The 16,912-nt window shown below is 43.6% G+C and overlaps 1 long non-coding RNA gene and 1 pseudogene across 5 annotated transcripts in view; one reads left to right on the top strand and one right to left on the bottom strand.

Annotated features, from left to right (window-relative positions):
- LOC137232628 (uncharacterized) overlaps positions 1 to 16,912 on the bottom strand; it is a 173,129-nt gene that overhangs the window by 143,498 nt on the left and 12,719 nt on the right. The window lies entirely within an intron of this gene.
- Positions 6,208 to 8,474, top strand: LOC137232627 (60 kDa heat shock protein, mitochondrial pseudogene; annotated as a pseudogene).

The raw sequence follows: 16,912 nt of genomic DNA, 5'->3' as shown, positions 1-16,912 counted from the left end.
AATTCCCTAGTGAACATCTAGTTATCATTTACTGAATGCTTTCTATTTGTACAGAGTACAGGCTCAATAAATGATACCTAATTACTATGTTCTATTTTGGGGGCTCGTAATGTGGTAAGGACTCACTCAGAAATGTGGAGATGTCAAAAAGACCTGAAAAAAAAAAAAGGCAATCAGGAATTTCAGCTCTGTGGTAGAATGATCTCACAGGGACCCAGAAAATGGAACGCTCTAGCCTAACGTTAAGAAGAGGACCCATCTTATTTCACAGAGACCTGAATAGATGGAAGATTTCCCTAGAGCAATGGTTCTCAAAGTGTGGTCCTTGGATCACCAGCATCAGTGTCAACTAGGAATTTGTTAGCAATGCAAATTCTCAGCACCACCCCCCAGACCCACTGAATCAGAAATTCTGATGGTGCAACAAGCATCTCTGTTTTAACAGGCCCTCCAGGCAAGGGGAGAAGATTGTTTCTGGATTTCCATCACCTTTACCATCTAGGATGATTCAGACAACAGTCACCAATTAAACAGAAGTCTCAAGATAAACAAGAAGTGGAACATATAGACTGACTTACTGGAAGAGTCCAGAAGCATGGACTGTCTGTGGCAAGTTTGAGAACCATTGCCCTAGACCAGACCTGACCTGGTTAACTCTGGCTAGTCACTGCGTTTGGAAACCTTGACTTCAACAGTTACATGACTAGGCTTCTCCTCTCCTTTGGTTTTACTTCCGTAGCTAACATTTGTTTTATTTTCTCTGTATCTCAATTCAAAAGGATCTGATTGGGGCAAGTTGTTACCAGCATTCCTACTGGACAAAGCTTTGGAGTCAGGCCAGATCATAGGCCACCAGCCAACCTATAAACTGGTTGCCCTGAGGTCCCATGCCCACCCCTGGTCCAATCAGCCAAGGCCACAGAGCTGGGGCTACAGGGAAGCTACATGGGCACTGATGCTTAATGAATGGCTTGGAGCTGTTTCTTGCAGTAAGAGATTGTAGGGAATGCTCTCCCTAGAAAGGGTCTGTTGCTCCCTTGCTTTTATCACCTAGAAATATTGACTGACCTAGCATAGACATGACCCCTTGTGATACAGGTCCAAGACTGAGTTGGTTTGTACTGAAATAACTGTGAAGCTGTTACAACTAAAGTCACTTAAATATTAATGTGTATAAATAACCACAGATGATTGGCCGTCCATTGGACCTATTATCTTCTTCTCCAATGAACATGTCATGTTAGGCCCTTGAGGTAAGGATCAGCACCAAAATATTCCCTGGCACATAGTGAGTGCTCAATAACCATTTGTTGGGCTTCCCTGGTGGCACAGTGGTTGAGGGTCCGCCTGCCGATTCAGGGGACACGGGTTCGAGCCCTGGTCCGGGATGATCCCACATGCCGCGGAGCGGTTGGGCCCGTGAGCCATGGCCGCTGAGCCTGCGCGTCCAGAGCCTGTGCTCCACAACAGGAGAGGCCGCAACAGTGAGAGATCCGCGTACCGCAAAAAACAAAACAAAATAAAACAAAAACTATTTGTTGAATGAATGGATGGATGGATGAGTGAGAAAAAGGAATCCACCTGGACATAGAGATTATCATGCTAAGTGAAGTAAGCCAGAGAGAGAAAGACAAATATCATATGATATCACTTATATGTGGAATCTAAAAAATAACACAAATGAACTTAACAAAACAGAAACAAACTCACAGACATAGAAAACAACCTTATGATAACCAAGGGGGAGAGCAGTGGGGAGATAAATTGGGAGTATGGGATTAGCAGATACACACTACTACATATAAAATAAACAACAAGGATTTACTGTACAGCACAGGGAACTGTATTCAATATCTTGTAATAACATCAATATAATGGAAAAGAATCAAATATATATATATATATATATATAACTGAATTACTTTGCTGTACACCTGAAACTATCAGTATATTGTAAATCAACTATAATTCAAATTTTTAAAAAATTTATCTTTGGCTGTGCTGGGTCTTCGTTGCTGTGCGCGGGCTCCCTCTAGCTGCATCAAGTGGGGGCCGCCCTTCATTCTGGTGCGCAGGCCTCTCACTGCGGTGGCCTCTCCCGTTGCGGAGCACGGGCTCTAGGCACGCCGGCTTCAGTAGTTGTGGCTTGCGGGCTCTAGAGCGCAGGCTCAGTAATGGCGCATGGGCTTAGTTGCTCCGCGGCACGTGGGATCCTCCTAGACCAGGGCTCGAACCCATGTCCCCTGCATTGGCAGGCAGATTCCTAACCACTGCACCACCGGGGAAGCCCCTATAATTCAATTTTTTTTTAAAAAAAGAATCCATCTATTTGTTGTGGGGGGGGAAGGTTAACACACACACAAAAAAAGTTAACAAAACACAATTTTTGATTCTTGTATTCAGTCTCAGGTTTAAAACTTTTGATTGAACAGCCTATATTTATATAGACTGTTGTTGAAAACATTTTATACAGCTTTCAAACAAAGGAGCATACAAAATATTTGTTGCAGCTTTGTGTAAAGTAGCTAAAGGTTACAGCCTAAATGACTCTCTATGGGAGCTTGGTTAAATAAAGCACAGAACCAAACAATGGAATAGTCTGGAGCTGTTTCATAATTTTTTTTTTTTTTTTTTTTTGCAGTACGCGGGCCGCTCACCGCTGCGGCCTCTCCCGTTGCGGAGCACAGGCTCCGGATGCGCAGGCTCAGCGGCCATGGCTTACCGGCGCAGCTGCTCCGCGGCACGTGGGATCCCCCCGGACCGGGGCATGAACCCGCGTCCCCTGCGTCGGCAGGCTGACTCTCAACCACTGTGCCACCAGGGAAGCTCGCTGTTTAATAATTTTAAATGAATTTCCTCATTAGTGTATGAAAGGTGTTTGCTACCATTGTTTCATTTCACTGATTAAACCAACTGATTTACTCACCCTTGTTTGCAGGTAGCAGTGAAATGAAGAATGAAAAATTCCTAGCCACGTAGCCATATTTAAGAAGCAGCTTTTTCATTAAAAAAAAATCTGAAACGTAATATTGCCCATCAACTATATTTCAATTGAAATAAAAAATGAGGAAGCAAAAAAAAGAATAAGAAAGCAGCTTATATCTTTTCTGATATGGAACAACCTCTGAGATATATTTGTGAGCAAAAAAAGCAAGATGCTGACAGCATATAGCAGCATTTGTGTAAATTAAAAGGGAGATCTATGTACAGACTATCGTAAGAAGTACATATAAGAAGCCTGTAAAGGAATTAAAATGTTGCCTTTGGGGAAAAGAACTGAGAAGAATGAGATGGAGATGCCCTTCTCACTGTCTACCCCTTCATACTGTTGTCGTTTTTAAGAAAACATGTATGTTTACTTATTCAAAATGTCATTAACATACTTAAGGCGTTAACTCTTGGAAGATTTCACTTAAAAATAATTAGGAGAATATGGATCTTGCAGCAATTACACCTGCATTCTGATTTCCTGTACATGCTACTATACTTTTAGAGGACAGAAAATTGTTTCTGCATTTCTATTACCTTTACCATCTAGGAAGATTTGGCCACCACATACAGAAGTCTCAATTTCAATAATAAACAGAATGTATGGACTTACTTCATGGACGAGTCCAGAAACATGGCAGGATTCAGGTGCAATTTGATTCTGAGGTTCACCATCTTTTGGGGCTTCACCGCTCTCTCCATTCAATTCTCTCAATCTGGCCTCCTCTGAACTAGCACTGGCCCCAGGGTGGCATGCCCTATTGGTGGCAAAAATCACCACTGCTGTTCCAGATGCTGCCGCTACCACGCAGCCCAGCATGAAGGAAGCCTCTGTCCCAGCATTCCAAGTGCAGCGCCCGAGGTTCGCTCCAGGAACCAGCCTAGCTCCCACGTGCAGCCAGGCATCCGTGACTGTGCCCAGGTGAACAGAATGGGCTGCACCTGGCTTCCCTGCTCCTACCCTGGGGAGGGTAGAATTCACTTCCCTGGTACCACAGGCGGCCTCAAATGCAGGATTGGGAAGGAAGAACCGGGGAGTAGAGGCTGATAGGAAATACCAGGAATTGTCCCCCAAAAGTTGATCTTCAGCTTTGCAAAAATGAGGGCTTGGCTAAATCTCTGCACTTTGTCCCAGAGTTATGCTATACACCCCCTCCCCTTTTTTTTTTTTTTTTTTCTCACAGTGAAGATGCCTTGGCAATCAGTCTACTGGCTGGGCAACCGGTGTCTTAGATAACATCACACGTTTTTTTGTTTTTGTTTTTGTTTTTTTGCGGTACACGGGCCTCTCACTGCTGTGGCTTCTCCCGTTGCGGAGCACAGGCTCCGGACGCGCAGGCTCAGCGGCCATGGCTCACGGGCCCAGCCGCTCCACGTTATGTGGGATCCCCCCGGAACGGAGCACGAACCCGTGTCCCCTGCATCGGCAGGCGGACTCTCAACGACTGCACCACCAGGGAAGCCCCATCACACGTTCTTGAAATAAAAAAACAATATTGTTTTCTCGTCTGACAGTTTGACTCTTTAATACTATGCAATGAGCACCCATCCTAGAAGTACACTATCACCAAGTCAAGATGAAAACGTCATCTTAGTATGACAAAGGGAGCACAGTGCCATTTGGACTCTGCTTCTCCGTGGGAGGAGAGCTCCATGGTCACAGTCGGCTTTTATCTGCGATTTTGAAACGTAAATCTCAGCTTTGAATACTGCCGAGTTTGCTGGCCTTTTCTGAACCCAGAATCTGACAGAGCCAACTACTCACAAAATGCGAGCTGCTTGTTACCACTGAGGCTCTCAGCTGGTTGTGAGATTGCTGGAGATATTAGCCAGCCACGGAGCCCACAAATACAAACCGTGCCCTTGCAGGGGGCCACACCTGGGGTACGAGCTGGGGATAGTGTAGTGAAAGGAGACAGGGTCCTGGCCCCCTGGAACTTGCTCCAGCAGGGAAGGCAGACAGTAAACATACTCATTTAAACAGTTAAGTAATTACAAACTGCAGAAACCCTCTGCGATTTGTCCCCTGCTCATACCCTCCTGCTTATCAAGGACGCTTTCCCCCTCATTCTCTGCAAGGCAGATGCCTGGATCTTTTATGTCCTAAACCAGCCCTGATCCCATCTACCCCTCTGAACACACATACTTCGATCACACACTGTTCCCTATACAGGAAATAGCCTCCCTAATACCCTACCATCTCCTTCCCCTTCACCAGGTTAACCTCGCTTTCTTCTTTGGATTTCAGTTTAAACTACACTTCCTAAGGGAATCCTTCCCTGAGATTCGATCAGCTATTTTTATAGGATCTTCCAGCCCCATCTGTGCTTCCCTCTTGGCACATGGGCTCTTCAGAATTAGACATCTATGTGGGAGATATTTGATTACTCTCTGCCTCCACAACCAGACTCTACAATCCAAGAAGGTAAAACCAGTGTCTAGTGTTTTCACCTTTGTATTTTCATGCCATACCAAGCATGCTCCACCCCAGGGCCTTTGCCCGTGCTGGTCCCTCCACCTGGAACACTGTCTCCCAGATGGCCACATGGTCCACTCTCTGACTTCCTTCAGGTTTCTGATCAGATATGAACCTAGCCATGAGGCCTTCCCTGACTCCTTTACACAAAATACCAGTCCCAACTCAGGGCATCCCAATTCCCTTTAGCTTGCCCTGCACAGCACCTCTACTATTCAAAGACTCTATTTTCTTCATTTTTGTATTGCTCCACTAACATGGAAGCTCCATGAGAATAGAGCTTTCATTCATTTCGTTGACTACATTTTCCTTGGAAGCTCACCTGTCTGGTACATATTAGGTGCTCAGTAAATATTTATTGAATGAATGGCTGAATCAGTACCTACTGCTTAGAAAACTGTCATCACATAGTAGGCACTCAGTAAATATTTTTGAGTGAATAAGTGCCTGTATGAAGAAGTATAGGTGCTGCTCAAACAAATGCAGAACATTTAACCTCCTTGTAAGTCATATAAGGCATATAGAATAAAAAAGGGGTTTCAGCCATTTTGATTACATTATGCCAATATAGGCATACCTCAGAGACACTGCGGGTTCGGTTCCAGACCATTGCAATAAAGTGAACATCGCAATAAACCAAGTTGCTAGGAATTTTTGGCTTCCTAATGCCAATAGTTATGTTTATACTATACCATAGTCCATTAAGTGTGCAATAGCATTATGTCTAAAAGAACAATGTCACTCGCCACCGACGGCCTGTCTCGTCGCCCACTAACCGTGCCGCTGCCCAAGAAATGCTTCGATTGCCCGCAGTCCTTCGCCAGATTAGGCCAGTGTCCAGGGCACTGGCTCCTCATCTCACTCGGGCTTATGCCAAAGACGTAAAATTTGGTGCAGATGCCCGAGCCTTAATGCTTCAACGTGTAGACCTTTTAGCTGATGCTGTAGCCGTTACTATTGGGGCCAAAGGGAAGGACGGTGATTATTGAACAGAGTTGGGGAAGTCCCAAAGTGACAAAAGATGGTGTGACCGTTGCAAAGTCTATTGACTTAAAAGATAAATATAAAAATATTGGCGCGAAACTTGTTCAAGATGTTGCCAATAACACAAACGAAGAGGCTGGGGATGGCACCACAACTGTGACTGTACTGGCACGCTCCATTGCTAAGGAAGGCTTCGAGAAGATTAGCAAAGGTGCTAATCCCGTGGAAATCAGAAGAGGTGTGATGTTAGCTGTTGATGCTGTACTTGCTGAACTTAAGAAGCAGTCTAAACCTGTGACAACCCCGGAAGAGATCGCCCAGGTTGCTACGATTTCTGCAAATGGAGACAAAGAAATTGGCAGCATCATTTCTGATGCGATGAAAAAGGTTGGAAGAAAGGGCGTTATCACAGTAAAGGATGGAAAAACACTGAATGATGAATTAGAAATTATTGAAGGCATGAAGTTTGATAGAGGGTATATCTCGCCATACTTTATTAATACATCAAAAGGTCAGAAATGTGAATTCCAAGATGCCTATGTTCTGTTAAGTGAAAAGAAAATTTCTAGTGTCCAGTCCATTGTTCCTGCTCTTGAAATTGCCAATGCTCACCGTAAGCCCTTGGTCATAATTGCTGAAGACGTGGATGGAGAAGCTCTAAGTACACTCGTTTTGAATAGGCTGAAAGTTGGTCTTCAGGTTGTAGCAGTCAAAGCTCCAGGTTTTGGTGACAATAGAAAGAACCAGCTTAAAGACATGGCTATTGCTACTGGTGGTGCAGTATTTGGAGAAGAAGGACTAACTCTAAATCTTGAAGATGTTCAGCCTCATGACTTAGGAAAAGTTGGAGAGGTCATTGTGACCAAAGATGATGCCATGCTCTTGAAAGGAAAAGGTGACAAGGCTCAAATTGAAAAGCGTATTCAAGAAATCATCGAGCAGTTAGATATTACAACTAGTGAATATGAAAAGGAAAAATTTAATGAACGTCTGGCAAAACTCTCAGATGGTGTTGCTGTGCTAAACGTTGGTGGGACAAGTGATGTTGAAGTGAATGAAAAGAAAGACAGAGTTACAGATGCCCTTAATGCTACATGAGCTGCTGTTGAAGAAGGCATTGTTTTGGGAGGGGGCTGTGCCCTGCTTCGGTGCCTTCCAGCCTTGGATTCAATAACTCCAGCTAATGAAGATCAAAAAATTGGTATAGAAATTATTAAAAAAGCACTCAAAATTCCTGCAATGACCATTGCTAAAAATGCAGGTGTCGAAGGATCATTGATAGTTGAGAAAATTTTGCAAAGTTCTTCAGAAGTTGGTTATGATGCTATGCTTGGAGATTTTGTGAATATGGTGGAAAAAGGAATCATTGATCCAACTAAGGTTGTAAGAACTGCATTACTGGATGCTGCTGGAGTGGCCTCTCTGTTAACTACAGCAGAAGTTGTAGTCACAGAAATTCCTAAAGAAGAGAAGGATCCTGGAATGGGCGGAATGGGTGGGATGGGAGGTGGGATGGGAGGCGGCATGTTCTAATTCCTAGAATAGGGCTTTGCCATCATTAATGAGCTGTGAGAGGAAGCCCGAGGCAGCGTTCCTCATCAATAACTTTGAGAGGTCAGTTGAAGGAGATGACTGAAGAAAAGGCTGGCTGATGTTTAAGAAAATCACTATAACCATCAGTTACTGGTTTCAGTTGGCAACATAGAATGGTTTACTGCTGTCATTGTCCATGCCTACAGATAATTTATTTTGTATTTTTGGATAAAGACATTTGTACATTCCTGGTAAATGAGTATAAGAGCCATGCACCAATGTACTGCTTTCAACTTAAATCACTGAGGCATTTTTACTACTATTCTGTTAAAATCAGGATTTTAGTGATTGCCATCAACAGATGAGAAGTTAAGAAGCAGCCTTTCTGTGGAGAGTAAGAATAATTGTGTACAGAGTAGAGCAATATCCAATTATGTGACAACCTTTGTGTAATAAAAATTGTTTAAAGTTAAAAAAATAAATAAAAGAACAATGTATTTATCTTAATTAAAAAATACTTCATTGCTAAAAAATGCTAACCATCACCTGAGCTTTTTTGCTGGTGGAGGGACTTGCCTTCATGTCGATGGCTGCTGACTGATCGGGGTGGTGGTTGCTGAAGGCTGGGGTGGCTGTGACTATGTCTTTTTAAAAAAAATAAATTTATTTATTCATTTACGTATTTTTGGCTGCGTTGGGTCTTCGTTGCTGCATGCAGGCTTTCTCTAGTTGTGGTGAGCGGGGGCTATTCTTCATTGCGGTGTGCAGACTTCTCATTGCGGTGGCTTCTCTTGTTGCAGAGCATGGTCTCTAGGCGTACGGGCTCCAGTAGTTGTGGCACACGGGCTCAGTAGTTGTGGCTCACAGGCTCCAGAGTGCAGGCTCAGTAGTTGTGGCTCACGGGCTTAGTTGCTCCGTGGCATGTGGGATCTTTCCAGACCAGGGCTCAAACCCGTGTCCCCGGCACTGGCAGGTGGCAGGTGGGTTCTTAACCACTGCGCCACCAGGGAAGTCCTATGGCAATGTCTTAAAATAAGACAACAATGGGGCTTCCCTGGTGGCGCAGTGGTTGAGAGTCCGCCTGCCGATGCAGGGGACATGGGTTCGTGCCCCGGTCTGGGAAGATCCCACATGCCGCGGAGCGGCTGGGCCCGTGAGCCATGGCTGCTGAGCCTGCGCGTCCGGAGCCTGTGCTCCGCAATCGGAGAGGCCACAACAGTGAGAGGCCCGCGTACCGCAAAAAAAAAAAAAAAAAGAGACAACAATGAAATTTGCCACACTACAATTGGCACAAGAGTGCCATACCACTCTTACTTTACCAAATGATTTCTCTGTAACATGCAATGCTGTTTGATAGTCACAGTAGAACTTCCTTCAACTTGGAGCCAACCTTCTCAAGCCCTGCTGCTGCTTTATCAATTAAATTTATGTCATATTCTAAATCCTTTGTTGTCATTTTGATAATCCTCACAGCATCTCCTCCAGGAGTAGATTCCATCTCAAGAAACCATTTTCTGTGCATAAAAAGCAACTCCTCATCCATTCAAGTCTTATCCTGAGACTGCAGCAATTCAGTCACATCTTCAGGCTCTACTTCTAATTCTAGCTCTCTTGCTATTTCCACCAGAGCTGTGGTAACTTCCTTCACTGAAGTTTTGGACCCCTCAAAGTCATACATGAGGGTTGGAATAGACTTCTTCCAAACTCCTGTTAATATTGATACTTGACCTCTATTAATATTTACCTCTTCCTATGAATCTTGAATGTTCTTAATGGCATGAGAATGGTGAATCCTTTCCAGAAGGTTTTCGATTTTGCCCACATCCATCAGAGGAATCACTATCTATGGCAGCTATAGCCTTATGAAATATATTTCCTAAATAATAAGATTTGGAAGTAAAAATGACTCCTTCATCCACGAGCTGCAGAATGGATGCTATGTTAGCAGGCATGAAAACAACATTAATCTTGTTGTATGTCTCCTTCAGAGCTCTTGGGTGACCAGGTGCACTGTCAATGAGCAGTAACATTTTGAAAGGAATCTTTTTTTTTATGAGGAGTAGTTCTCAACAGCGGGCTTAAAATATTCAGTTAACCATGTTGTAAACAGATGTGCTAGCTGTCATCCAGGCTTTGCTGTTGCATCGATGGAACACAGGCAGAGTAGATTTAGCATAATTCTTAAGGGCCCTAGGATTCTCAGAATGGTAAATGAGCATTGGCTTCAATGGCAAATCACCAGCTGCTTTAGCCATAACAAGAGAGTCAGCCTGTCCTTTGAAGCTTTGAAGCCAGATATTGACTTCTCCTCTCTAGCTATTTTAATCCTAGATGGCATCTTCTTCCAAGGGAAAGTTGTTTTATCAACATTGAAAATCTCTTGTTCAGTATAGCCACCTTCATAAATTATCTTAGCTAGATATTCTGGATACTTGCTGTAGCTTCTACATTAGCACTTGCTGCTTCACCCTGCACTTTTACGTTACAGAGATGGCTTCTTTCCTTAGGCCTCGTGAACCAACCTCTGATAGCTTCAAACGCTCGTTCTGCAGCTTCCTCACTTCTCTCAGCCTTCACAGAATAGAAGAGAGTTAGGACCTGGCTCTAGATTAGGCTTTGGCTTAAGGGAATGTTGTGGCTGGTTTGATCTTCTATCCAGACCACTAACACTTTCTCCATATCAGCAGTAAGGCTGTTTCACTTTCTTATCATTTATGGGTTCACTGGAGCAGCGCTTGTAATATTCTTCAAGAACGTTTCCTCTGGGTTCACAACTTGGCTAACTGTTTGGTGCAAGAGGCCTGACTTTTGGCCTGTCTATGCTTTTGACTTGCCTTCCTCACTAAGCTTCATCATTTCTAGTGTTTGACTTAAAATGAGAGACATGTGAAGATTGCTGGGGAAGATGGCGGAAGAGTAAGACGCGGAGATCAGCTTCCTCCCCACAGATACACCAGAAATACATCTACACATGGAACAACTCCTACAGAACACCTACTGAACGCTGGCAGAAGACCTCAGACCTCCCAAAAGGCAAGAACCGCCCCCCCCACCACGTACCTCGGTAGGGCAAAAGAAAAAAGAATAGAGACAAAAGGATAGGGAAGGGACCTGCACCACTGGGAGGGAGCTGTGAAGGAGGAAGGGTTTCCCCACACTAGGAAGCCCCTATGAAGGCGGAGACTGCGGGTGGCGGAGGGGGAAAGCTTCGGAGCTGCGGAGGAGAGCACAGCAACAGGGTACGGAGGGCAAAGCGGAGAGATTCCCGCACTGGCACTCACCAGGCCGAGAGGCTTGTCTGCTCACCCGCCAGGGTGGGCGGTGCTGGGACTTGAGGCTCGGGCTTCGGTCGGAGCGCCGGGAAAGGACTGGGGTTGGCGGCGTGAGCACAGCCTGCAGGGGGTTGGTGCGAAGCGGATAGCCGGGAGGGAGTCCGGAGAAAGGTGTGGACTTGCCGAAGAGGCAAGAGACTTTTTCTTCCCTCTTTGTTTCCTGGTGCGCGAGGAGAGGGGATTAAGAGCGCTGCTTAAAGGACAGCCAGAGACAGGCGCGAGCTGCGGCTAAAAGCGTGGACAGCAGAGACGGGCATGGGACGCTAAGGCCGCTGCTGCCGCCACCAAGAACCCTGTGTGCGAGCACAGGTCACTACCCACACCCCCCTTCCGGAGAGCCTGTGCAGCCCGCCACTGCCAGGGTCCCGGGATCCAGGGACAGCTCCCCCGGAAGAACGCACAGCGCGCCTCACGCTGGTGCAACGTCACGCCGGCCTCTGCCGACGCAGGCCCGCCCCGCACTCCGTGCCCCTCCCTCCCCCCCCCCCCCCGGCCTGAGTGAGCCAGAGCCCCCGAATCAGCGGCTCCTTTAACCCTGTCCTGTCTGAGCAAAGAACAGACGCCCTCCGGCTACCTACACGCACAGGCGGGGCCCAATCCAAAGCTGAGCCCCTGGGAGCTGTGACAACAAAGAAGAGAAAGGGAAATCTCTCCCAGCAGCCTCAGAAGCAGCGGATTAAAGCTCCACCATCAACTTGATGTACCCTGCATCTGTGGAATACATGAAGAGACAACGAATCATCCCAAATTGAGGAGGTGGACTCTGAGAGGAAGATTTATGATTTTTTTCACCGTTTCCTCTTTTTGTGACTGTGTATGTGTATGCTTCTGTGTGAGATTTTTGTCTCTATAGCTTTGCTTCCACCATTTGTCCTAGGGTTCTATCCGTCCGTTTTTTTTTTAATTTTTTCTTTTTTCTCTCTTAAAATTTTTTTTTTATTTTAATAACTTTATTATATTTTATCTTACTTTATTTTATTTCACTTTATCTTCTTTCTTTTTTCCTTCCGTCCTTCCTTCCTTTCTTCCTTCCTCCCTCCCTCCCTCCCTCCTTTCTTTCTTTCTTTCTACTCCTACTAATTCTTTCTTTCTACTTTATCTCCCTTTTATTCTGAGCTGTGTGGATGAAAGGCTCTTGGTGCTGCAGCCAGGAGTCAGTGCTGTGCCTCTGAGGTGGGAGACCCAACTTCAGGACACTGGTCCACAAGAGACCTCCCAGCTCTACATAATATCAAATGGCGAAAATCTCCCAGAGATCTCCATCTACACACCAGCACCCAGCTTCACTCAACGACCAGCAAGCTACAGTGCTGCACAACTAGCTAGACAGGAACACAACCCCACCCATTAGCAGAGAGGCTGCCTAAAATCATAATAAGTCCACAGACACGCCAAAACACACCACCAGATGTGGACCTTCCCACCAGAAAGACAAGATCCAGCCTCATCCACCAGAACACAGGCACTAGTCCCCTCCACCAGGAAGCCTACACAACCCACTGAACCAACCTTAGCCACTGGGGACAGACACCAAAAACAATGGGAACTATGAACCTGCAGCCTGCAAAAAGGAGACCCCAAACACAGTAAGATAAGCAAAATGAGAAGACAGAAAAACACACAGCAGATGGAGGAGCAAGATAAAAACCCACCAGACCTAACAAATGAAGAGGAAATAGGCAGTCTACCTGAAAAAGGATTCAGAATAATGATAGTAAAGATGATCCAGAATCTTGGAAATAGAATAGACAAAATGCAAGAAGCATTTAACAAGCACCTAGAAGAACTAAAGATGAAACAAGCAATGATGAACAACACAATAAATGACATTAAAAATACTCTAGATGGGATCAATAGCAGAATAACTGAGGCAGAAGAACGGGTAAGTGACCTGGAAGATAAAATAGTGGAAATAACTACTGCAGAGCAGAATAAAGAAAAAAGAATGAAAAGCACTGAAGACAGTCTAAGAGACGTCTGGGACAACATTAAACGCACCAACATTCGAATTATAGGGGTTCCAGAAGAAGAAGAGAAAAAGAAAGGGACTGAGAAAATATTTGAAGAGATTATAGTTGAAAACTTCCCTAATATGGGAAAGGAAATAGTTAATTAAGTCCAGGAAGCACAGAGAGTCCCATACAGGATAAATCCAAGGAGAAATACGCCAAGACACATATTAATCAAACTGTCAAAAATTAAATACAAAGAAAACATATTAAAAGCAGCAAGGGAAAAACAACAAATAACACACAAGGGAATCCCCATAAGGTTAACAGCTGATCTTTCAGCAGAAACTCTGCAAGCCAGAAGGGACTGGCAGGACATATTTAAAGTGATGAAGGAGAAAAACCTGCAACCAAGATTACTCTACCCAGCAAGGATCTCATTCAGATTTGATGGAGAAATTAAAACCTTTACAGACCAGCAAAAACTGAGAGAGTTCAGCACCACCAAACCAGCTTCACAACAAATGCTAAAGGATCTTCTCTAGGCAAGAAACACAAGAGAAGGAAAAGACCTATAATAACAAACCCAAAACAATTAAGAAAATGGGAATAGGAACATACATATCAATAATTACTTTAAATGTAAATGGATTAAATGCTCCCAGCAAAAGACACAGACTGGCTGAATGGATACAAAAACAAGACCCATATATATACTGTCTACAAGAGACCCACTTCAGACCTAGAGACACATACAGACTGAAAGTGAGGGGATGGAAAAAGATACTCCATGCAAATGGAAACCAAAAGAAAGCTGGAGTAGCAATTCTCATATCAGACAAAATAGACTTTAAAATAAAGACTATTATGAGAGACAAAGAAGGACACTACATAATGATCAAGGGATCAATCCAAGAAGAAGATATAACAATTGTAAATATTTATGCAACCAACATAGGTGCACCTCAATACATAAGGCAAATACTAACAGCCATAAAAGGGGAAATCGACAGTAACACATTCATAGTAGGGGACTTTAACACTCCACTTTCACCAATGTACAGATCATCCAAAATGAAAATAAATAAGGAAACACAAGCTTTAAGTGATGCATTAAACAAGATGGACTTAATTGATATTTATAGGACATTCCATCCAAAAACAACAGAATACACATTCTTCTCAAGTGCTCATGGAACATTCTGCAGGATAGATCGTATCTGGGGTCACAAATCAAGCCTTGGTAAATTTAAGAAAATTGAAATCGTATCAAGTATCTTTTCCGACCACAATGCTATGAGACTAGATATCAATTACAGGAAAAGATCTGTAAAAAATACAAACACATGGAGGCTAAACAATACACTACTTAATAACGAAGTGATCACTGAAGAAATCAAAGAGGAAATAAAAAAAATACCTAGAAACAAATGACAATGGAGACACGACGACCCAAAATCTATGGGATGCAGCAAAAGCAGTTCTAAGAGGGAAGTTTACAGCAATACAATCCTACCTTAAGAAACAGGAAACATCTCGATTAAACAACCTAACCTTGCACCTAAAGCAATTAGAGAAAGAAGAACAAAAAACCCCCAAAGTTAGCAGAAGGAAAGAAATCATAACAATCAGATCAGAAATAAATGAAAAAGAAATGAAGGAAACGATAGCAAAGATCAATAAAACTAAAAGCTGGTTCTTTGAGAAGATAAACAAAATTGATAAACTATTAGCCAGACTCATCAAGAAAAAAAGGGAGAAGACTCAAATCAATAGAATTAGAAATGAGAAAGGAGAAGTAACAACTGACACTGCAGAAATACAAAAGATCATGAGAGATTACTACAAGCAACTCTATGCCAATAAAATGGACAACCTGGGGCTTCCCTGGTGGCACAGTGGTTGAGAGTCCGCCTGCCGATGCAGGGGACACGGGTTCGTGCCCTGGTCTGGGAGGATCCCACATGCTGCAGAGCTGCTGGGCCCGTGAGCCATGGCCGCTGAGCCTGCGTGTCTGGAGCCTGTGCTCCACAACGGGAGAGGCTACAACAGTGAGAGGCCCGTGTACCGCAAAAAAAAAAAGGACAACCTGGAAGAAATGGACAAATTCTTAGAAATGTACAACCAGCCAAGACTGAAGCAGGAAGAAATAGAAAATATGAACAGACCAATCACAAGTACTGAAATTGAAACTGTGATTAAAAGTCTTCCAACAAACGAAAGCCCAGGACCAGATGGCTTCACAGGCGAATTCTATCAAACATTTAGAGAAGAGCTAACACCTATCCTTCTCAAACTCTTACAGAATATAGCAGAGGGAGGAACACTCCCAAACTCATTCTACGAGGCCACCATCACCCTGATACCAAAACCAGACAAGGATGTCACAAAGAAAGAAAACAACAGGCCAATATCACTGATGAACATAGTTGCAAAAATCCTCAACAAAATACTAGCAAACAGAATCCAACAGCACATTAAACGGATCATACATCATGATCAAGTGGGGTTTATCCCAGGAATTCAAGGATTCTTCAATATATGCAAGTCAATCAACGTGATACACCATATTAACAAACTGAAGGAGAAAAACCATATGATCATCTCAATAGATGCAGAGAAAGCTTTCGACAAAATTCAACACCCATTTATGATAAAAAACCCTGCAGAAAGTAGGCATAGAGGGAACTTTACTCAACATAATAAAGGCCATATATGACAAACCCACAGCCAACATCGTCCTCAATGGTGAAAAACTGAAAGCATTTCCACTAAGATCAGGAACAAGACAAGGTTGCCCCCTCTCACCACTCTTATTCAACATAGTTTTGGAAGTTTTAGCCACAGCAATCAGAGAAGAAAAGGAAATAAAAGGAATCCAAATCGGAAAAGAAGTAAAGCTGTCACTGTTTGCAGATGACATGATACTATATAGAGAGAATCCTAAAGATGCTACCAGAAAACTACTAGAGCTAATCAATGAATTTAGTAAAGTAGCAGGATACAAAATTAATGCACAGAAATCTCTGGCATTCCTAAACACTAATGATGAAAAATCTCAAAGTGAAATCAAGAAAACACTCCCATTTACCATTGCAACAAAAAGAATAATATATCTAGGAATAAATCTACCTAAGGAGACAAAAGACCTGTATGCAGAAAACTATAAGACACTGATGAAAGAAATTAAAGATGATACAAATAGATGGAGAGATATACCATGTTCTTGGATTGGAAGAATCAACATTGTGAAAATGACTCTACTACCCAAAGCAATCTACAGATTCAATGCAATCCCTATCAAACTACCACTGGCATTTTTTACAGAACTAGAAAAAAAATTTCAGAATTTGTATGGAAACACAAAAGGCCCTGAATAGCCAAAGCAATCTTGAGAATGAAAAACGGAGCTGGAGGAATCAGGCTCCCTGACTTCAGACTATACTACAACGCTACAGTAATCAAGACAGTATGGTACTGGCACAAAAACAGAAAAATAGATCAATGGAACAGGATAGAAAGCCCAGAGATAAACCCACACACATATGGTCACCTTATCTTTGATAAAGGAGGCAGGAATGTACAGTGGAGAAAAGACAGCCTCTTCAATAAGTGGTGCTGGGAAATCTGGACAGGTACATGTAAAAGTA

Source organism: Pseudorca crassidens, chromosome 10 (assembly GCF_039906515.1).
Source record: "Pseudorca crassidens isolate mPseCra1 chromosome 10, mPseCra1.hap1, whole genome shotgun sequence".
NCBI lineage: Eukaryota > Metazoa > Chordata > Mammalia > Artiodactyla > Delphinidae > Pseudorca > Pseudorca crassidens.
The sequence above is the reverse complement of the archived record's forward strand: the minus strand, read 5'-3'. Positions and strand labels throughout refer to the sequence as shown.